Genomic DNA, 6,963 nt, shown 5'->3' with positions numbered 1-6,963 from the left:
GAGGGGAATTTAACATGGATTGCAACAAGGAAATACAATCTATCAAAGAGCAATTATCACAATTAAATTCCTTGAAATCCAAAATAGTAGGTTCATTGCTATGTAAAGTTTTGACCTCTTCAATCCCACTTTTATTAATTTTAGCATCAAGATCTAAAAACTCTGAATCATTGGGACGCCTTTTAACTAAAGTTGACTCATCTCCAGTCCCATCTTTATCAAGATTCATTGTGGAAAACAAAGATTTAATAGGAGACACATCAATAACTTTTAGATCTTCATCATTATTATCATGAAAACTAGAAGAACACACTTTCACAAAGCAATCTTTTATAGCACGCATCCTAGCGGTTCTTTCCTTGCACTCATCAATGGAAATTCTCATGTCTTTGAGAGATTCATTGATGTCATGCTTAGGTGAAATAGATCTAAGTTTCAAAGATTAAACATCAAGAGAAATTCTATCCATGTTCCTAGCCAACACATCTTAAGCAATTTTTCTTCAATCAAAGCATTTAAATTTGTTTGCGAACTCATAAATTCTTTAACACTAGTCTCAAAATTAGAGGGCATCTTATTAAAATTTCCATAAGAGTTGTTGTAGGAATTACCATAATTATTAGAGGAATTATTAGGAAACGACCTAGAATTAAAGTTTCTTCTATACGCGTTGTTACCAAAATTGTTCCTACCAACAAAATTCACATCTGTAGATTCATTATTATTCTCAATCAAAGTGGACAAAGGCATATCATTAGGATCGGAAGAAGCACTCTTATTAGCATACAATTTCAGAAGTTCATCCATATTTCCACTCAAAACATTAATCTCTTCAATCGCATGAGCTTTTTTACTAGTGGATATGTTGGTGTGCCATTGAGAATAATTGACCATAATATTATCTAGGAGTTTAGTAGCTTCTCCTAAAGTGATTTCCATAAAAGTGCCTCCCGCGGCCGAATCTAAAGGATTTGTAGAAGCAAAATTCAATCCAACATATTTTTTTTATATAATTATCCATAAATTCAAACCATGTGCAGGGAAATTACCTACCATTAATTTCATCCTCTCCCAAGATTGTGCAAAATGCTCATGATCAAGTTGCTTAAAATTTATAATATCGTTTCTATGAGAGATGATCTTACGGGAGGAAAATAATTAGAGATAAAAGCATCTTTGCATGTATTCCATGAATCAATACTATTTTTAGGCAAAGAAGATAACCAAGTTTTAGCTTGATCTCTAAAGGAAAACGGAAATAGCTTCAATTTAACAATATCATTATCCACATCTCTCTTCTTTTGCATATGACCCAAATCAACAAAGTTGTTTAGATGGGTAGCGACATCTTCACTAGGAAGGCCAGAAAATTGAACTCTCATGACAAGATTCAACAAAGCAACATTGATTTCACAAGATTCAGCATCGGTAATAGGAGCAATCATAGTGCTAATAAAATCGTTGTTGTTGGTATTGGAAAAGTCACATAATTTAGTATTATCTTGAGCCATCGCGACAAACAATCAATCCAAGACATAATCATACAAGAAGCAAGTGAAAAAAGGTGAACAGAAAAGGGCAAATAAAACGACAAGGTGAAGTGGGGGGGGGGAGGAAAATGAGAGGCGAATGGCAAATAATGTAATACAAGGGAGAAGATTTTATGACGGGTACTTGGTATGTCTCCACTTGAGCGTAGATCTCCCCGGTAACGCCGCCAGAAATCCTTCTTGCTACCTCTTGAGCATGCGTTGGTTTTCCCTTGAAGAGGAAAGGGTGATGCATCAGAGTAGCGTAAGTATTTCCCCCAGTTTTTGAGAACCAAGGTATCAATCCAGTAGGAGATAACACGCAAGTCACCTAGTATCTGCACAAACAATCAAGAACCTTGCAACCAACGCGATAGAGGAGTTGTCAATCCCTTCACGGTCACTCGCAAAAGTGAGATATGATAAAGATAGTAAGACAAATATTTTTGGTATTTTTGTTGTATAGATTGGAAATTTAAGATTGCAAAATAGTAAACGATATGCGATGTAAATAAAAAGAGATGCAATATAATAACAAAGAGACCCCGGGGCCATAGGTTTCACTAGTGGCTTCTCTCATGATAGCATGCATTACGGTGTGTGAACAAATTACTGTCGAGCAATTGATAGAAGAGTGCATAGTTATAAGAATATCTAGGCAATGATCATGAATATAGGCATCATGTCCTTGTTAAGTAGATCGAAACGATTCTGCATCTACTAATATTACTCCACACATCGACCACTATCCATCATGCATCTAGAGTATTAAGTTCATAAGAACAGAGTAATGCATTAAGCAAGATGACATGATGGAGAGGGTTAAACTCAAGCAATATGATATAAACCCCATCTTTTTATCCTCGATGGCAACAATACAATATGTTCCTTGCTGCCCCTACTGTTACTGGGAAAGGACACCACAAGATTGAACCCAAAGCTAAGAACCTCTCCCATTGCAAGAAAGATCAATCTAGTAGGCCAAACTAAACCGATAATTCGAAGAGACTTACAAAGATATCAAATCATGCATATAAGAATTCAGAGAGGAACCAAATATTATTCATAGATAAACTTGATCATAAATCCACAATTTATCGGATCTCGGCAAACACACCGCAAAAAGTATTATGTCGAACAGATCTCCAAGAACATCAAGGAGAACTTTGTATTGAGACCCAAAGAGAGAGAAGAAGCCATCTAGCTAATAACTATGGAGCCAAAGGTCCATGGTAAACTACTCACACATCATCGAAGAGGCTATGGTGTTGATGTAAAAGCCCTCCGTGATTGATTCCCCCTCCGACAGATCGCCGGAAAAGGCCCAAATGGGATCTCACGGGTACAGAAGGTTGCGGCGGTGGAAAAGTGGTTTCGTGGCTCCCATTGATGTTTTTAGGGTATAAAAGTATATATAGGCGAAAGAAGTACGTCGGTGGAGCTCCGTGGGGCCCACGAGGGTGGGGGCACGCCTACCCCCCTGGGCACGCCCTCCTGCCTCGTGTATGCTTTGCGGACTTCCAGACTTCCACTCCAAGTCTCCTGGATTGCGTTTGTTCCAAGAAAGATCCTCGCGAAGGTTTTGTTCCGTATGGATTCCATTTGATATTCCTTTTCTGTGAAACACTAAATAGGCAAAAAACAGAAACTGGCACTAGGCCTCCGGTTAATAGGTTAGTCCCCAAAATAATGTAAAAGAGCATATTAAAGCCCAATGAACATCCAAAATAGATAATATAATAGCATGGAACAATCAGAAATTATAGATACGTTGGAGACGTATCAACCGGCGAGGGCATTCAAGATTCCTTCATCTCGTAGTTATGTAGAAAGGTCGCTATGATTTCCTAGCCGCCGCAGTCCGTCATTCTGTCTTTGACGAGGAGGATGTCGCTGTCAAAACCGGCAGATCTCGGGTAGGGGGTCCCAAACTGTGTGTCGGAGGTTGATGGTAACAGGAGACAGGGGATGCAATGTTTACCTAGGTTCGGGCCCTCTCTATGGAGGTACACTACTAGGGAAAACCCTAGTAGTAGCATGGGTTTTGAGGCTATCAGCAGCGCGGGCAGCTGCGCTACCAATAAGGCGCTACAGCTAACTGTTAGTAGTAGCGCGATCTGTACCCGCGCTACTACTATTGACTATATCGGCAGAGCTTTTCCGAAATGTTATTCTATTAATTAGTTGTAGCGATCTCTATCCCCGCGTTACTGCTATATCTTTCATCATTTCCCCCGGCTTCCTACCTCGTTTCAGCTTCTGCAATTTCCAGATACTAGGTACTACTAGATATCAATTTCATAAAGCATTATAGGTACTAGGTAGTACTCCCTCGGTTCCAAATTACTTGTCGTGGTTTTAGTTTAATTTTGAACTAAAACCACGACGACTAATTTGGAATGGTGGGAGTACGAGATAACAATTTCATATATACTCAACATGCATCCTCAAGCAGTACTAGGTGATATCAACGACGATTGTCATATGTAGTTGTAGATGATATCGACGACGATCATCATATGTAGTTCTACATGATATCGACGACAATAATCATATGTAGTGCTAGATGATATAGCCACACACACATATGTAGTTCTAGATGATATCGACGACGATCATCATCCTCAAGCCTGGGCGATGGGTGTTCCTGATAGTAATTAGGATGGCATGTCCAACACGAAGATTCTTACCAACGAGGAATCTCTTCCACCCAACCAAGTTTAAGTGTGTGTAACCGTCGGTGTCCATGCGGTAAGTACAGGTGGTGACGGAGCCCCTTGCGGTAAGGCATAGTCCAACTGAGCCTTCTTCATCAAGCTCGATACCACAACTCACAGATAGGTTCTTTGGCAATTTCTGAATAAGAAAAGCATATCAATTAATAAATAGCCTCGCACATACTCTTGCAAATATATTTCTATTAAGTCTAGATTTCTACACTATCAAAAGACACAGTAGTACGCATTTGTACTAATTAGTCATGAATTCTACTAATAAGTATATATGGATTATCTACACTATTAATAGTTCCTTGGATTCTACACTAATAAGCATGTGATCAGACTCTACACTAAAGCATATCATCGACTAGATTCCACAAAGCATATCATTGGACTCTACACTAAGCATATCACCGGATTCACTAAGCATATCATCGGATAATTTGCATTTGTAAGTATAACAATAAAGCACATATATATCATCAAATTACTACAGTCAGTATAACATACCATTTCATGCCGATCGACCATGGTACTTGTCAGGCGGGTCACGAATGGCACCCCGACAAAGTCATAACGTGGCGGAATTATGTCCCATAGGTTGCACAACTCCTCCTTGCTCAGCCTCATTCTTTGAGCTACGATGGCTTCATGAAGTGGGTTCTCATCATCTCCATCGAGTGGGTCCTCATTATCTTCATCATCTTCGTCATGTTCATCATCTTCGTCATCTTCATCATCTTCGCCATCTTCATCATCTTCCACCAGGTTGAGATAAATGAGAGCCAGCTTGGTTCTTTCTGCTCTGAAGGAGAAGCTGATCGACTTACCACCAGTAAGACACATGCGGGCGAGGAAACAGGCCCATCCATCTCCTCCAATCTGCGACATATTGCGTCCTTTCTCAACCTCTATAGTGTACAGCCCTCCAGGAGCCTCAAATGTCACAGTGTCTCCTGTCAGCTTGTTGAATTTCAACCTCACATTGCATGGGATGATCTGTGTAAAAAAAGAAAAATGACACAATGCAGTAACGCCAACACTAAAAATAAAATAGTTTTTACATTTCATCTAATTTCTTACCGCCGCATGATGAATATTCGGCTGGAAGTAGATGCCGAACAGCTTGCTAGTTGCAAGGCTGCTGGCGCACCTTGACTTGCATAGTCGACATAGTGGTGGTGGTGGTGGCGCCATTCTCCTAAAGCAATATGAGCAAAGGATTAACGATCCACTTCACAGGAAAGAAAAACAGCAGCATGTGATATTTTTGGTTCTTCCGCGAGAAGCAATTTGATGGACAATTATAATCCTAAGATCTAGTAACATATTAGATGACAAGGTACCACCTACCAAAGAATTTCGGTGGCACCTATTGCCGAAAAAACTTTTCACAAATATCTACCAAATCAGGGTACCACCTACCAAGACATTTCATCTAATTTGGCCCCTATTGCCTGAGATAATTAATTAAACAAACAAGTGGAAAATTTAACTAAATTGGCACCTACATTTTGCCAAAAGTTAACTTATTACAAAAAACAAAAGCATATGCCTATTCATGTACAGAAAAAATAACAATAAAATGGTGCATACTAAATCAACTAAATTAACTAGCCTACTAAATCAACTAAGTCAAAATGTTCTAAATCAACTAAATAAACTAGCCTACTAAATCAAATAAATCATATCAACTAAATCAAAATGTTGCATATGAACTAGCCTACTAAATCAAAATGTAGCAGGGGGAGGGAGAAGGAGGGGCGACTCGAGGAGGGAGAAGAGAGTAGGACATAGGAGGAAGGCGGAGCGAAGAGGGGCCGACCAGTGGCGAGTGGAGGGAGGACAGAGGAGGAAGGCGGAGCGAGGAGGGGCCGACCTGCAGCGAGTGGAGGGAGGATGGAGGAGGAGGCCGGTACTGAGTCCAGCAAGGAGGAGGAGGTGACGGTGGCGTAAAGGGAGGTTGGCGATGGGGGAGGACCGGCGCGGGGGGTTGAGGGGGAGATCTAGTGAGTGTGTGAGTGTTAGTGGATCGGATAGAATAGAGTGCGGGATGGGAGATGGAATGGCTTAGCAGTAGCGTGCTATAGAGAAAGGCGCTACTGCTAAACTACCTAGCAGTAGCGCATTTCACCAATAAGCTCTACTGCTATACTGCGGCCACAAATTCTACACATAGAGTTCAATGAAGACCAAGTGCTTGTCAAAGTTTGAGAAGTAACATATTTAAGGTGGTAGAAACTCTCTTCATGCAGCAAGGTTGGACTAAATTTTTGTAGTAAACTTAGCAGTGGCGCTTATTAGTGAAATGCGCTGCTGCTATGATCCATAGCAGTAGCGCTCTTCGTGATAACGCGTTGCTGCTAGAACTAGCCTCGCGGCGGCATCATGGGAATTATAGCCGTAGCGCGTCTTAGAGCGGGCCCTCTACTGCTATATTTATTCACTACTAGGAAAAGGCCTACTAGTGGCGCACCTGTTTTACCTACTAATGGTGCACTACAGGTGTGCCACTAGCATCATGCCATTAGTATCCCACAGGCGCGCCATTAGTATCTGGTATACTAATGGCGCACCACATAGAAGATATTCAATTTTTACAAAAAGATATTCAATTTTTTATCATTTTTTTCTTAATCTCGGGTCAATATGGCTTAATCTCATGTCAAATCACACTCTGTGGTGAAACTTCCCGGAAGGTCACCCCAGCACCA

The sequence above is a fragment of the Triticum dicoccoides genome, chromosome 1A (genome assembly GCF_002162155.2).
Source record: "Triticum dicoccoides isolate Atlit2015 ecotype Zavitan chromosome 1A, WEW_v2.0, whole genome shotgun sequence".
In the NCBI taxonomy this organism is placed as follows: domain Eukaryota; kingdom Viridiplantae; phylum Streptophyta; class Magnoliopsida; order Poales; family Poaceae; genus Triticum; species Triticum dicoccoides.
The sequence above is the reverse complement of the archived record's forward strand: the minus strand, read 5'-3'. Positions refer to the sequence as shown.